A 1280-nucleotide genomic window follows, 5' to 3' on the forward strand; every position below is an offset into this window, starting at 1 on the left:
GTCGCCCCCGGAACCGCCCATATCTCCCAGTGTCGCCCCCGGTGTCGCCCCCCCGGGGGCTTCCCGCACCGCCCCGCTTCTGCCCCTGGTGTCGCCCTCCGTACCGCCCGGGGGCTCCCGGTGTCACCCCCGGTACCGCACCGGCACCGCCCCCGGCCCCCCCGGCACCGCCCCGGCACAGCTCGGGGCTCCCGGCGCTGTCCCGGGCGCCACCGCCGGGGTCCCCTGGTCCCCTGCCGCTCCTGCCCCGCTCCCCTGGCGTAGCCCCCCAGCGCCCCCGGTGCCCCGTGCCCTTCCCCGGGGTGCCCGTGCCTCCTCTTCCTCGCCGGGCCCCGCCGGGCTGCGGGAGGCCCCAGCCCGTTATCCCCGAAAGCACCCGCGAGCGGCAGCTTCGCCGCCCAGCCCCGCGCTGCAATTAGCCTCGCCGAAGCCTAATGAGTTCGTTAGCGGCACAAGTTCGTTAGCGGGACGGCGGCTGGGCGGCCGCGCATCACCGCGGCRCGGTCGCCCCCGGCCACACTGGCGGGGGTCAGCACTGCGGGGCGGCATGGGGACCCCATGTGCTGGCACGGGGACGCCGTGGGTGCCAGGGTGGGGACACCGCGTACCAGCGTGGGGACACAGCATGCTGGTGGGGGGGGCACTGTGCTGATGCGGGAACCCGATGTGCTGGCGTGGGGACACCATGCCCTGGCACGGGGACACTGTGTGCCGGTGTGGGGACACCATGCCTGGGCATGGGGACCCCATGGGCCGGTGCACGGACTCTGTGTGCCAGCCTGGGGGGCACCATGTGCCAGTGCGGGGACACCGTGCGCTGGCCTAGGGGACCCTATGTGCTGGCACAGGGACCCCGGGTGTGCCTGCGTGGGKACCTCACGTGTTGGCATGGGGACACGATGCCCTGGCATGGCAGGGCACCACTGGGCCGGTGTGGGGACACCATGTAAGCCAGCATGGGGGACACTGCGTGCTGGCATGGGGGGCCACATGTGCTAGCGTGGGGACACTGCGTGCTGACGTGGGGACATCGTGCCCCCCTCGCCCCCGGGCAGCTGAAACCCCGCGTGACCTGGACGTTTCCTGATGTGACTGGGAGGGTCCGTGGCCGGGGGGGGGAGCCCCCGGGGGGGGGTCCCAGGTGGGTGCGACGCTTGTGGGGGGGGACACAGGGACACCAAGGATGTGGCTGGGGCCCCACCATGGGCTGCCTGGCAAACAGGGCCAGCTCCGGGTCCCCCCGGGCGCCGCCGCAGGTGGCTGCTCCGATGGCAGAGCCC

This window comes from Apteryx rowi, unplaced genomic scaffold (genome assembly GCF_003343035.1).
Source record: "Apteryx rowi isolate R43461 unplaced genomic scaffold, aptRow1 scaffold_1189, whole genome shotgun sequence".
In the NCBI taxonomy this organism is placed as follows: domain Eukaryota; kingdom Metazoa; phylum Chordata; class Aves; order Apterygiformes; family Apterygidae; genus Apteryx; species Apteryx rowi.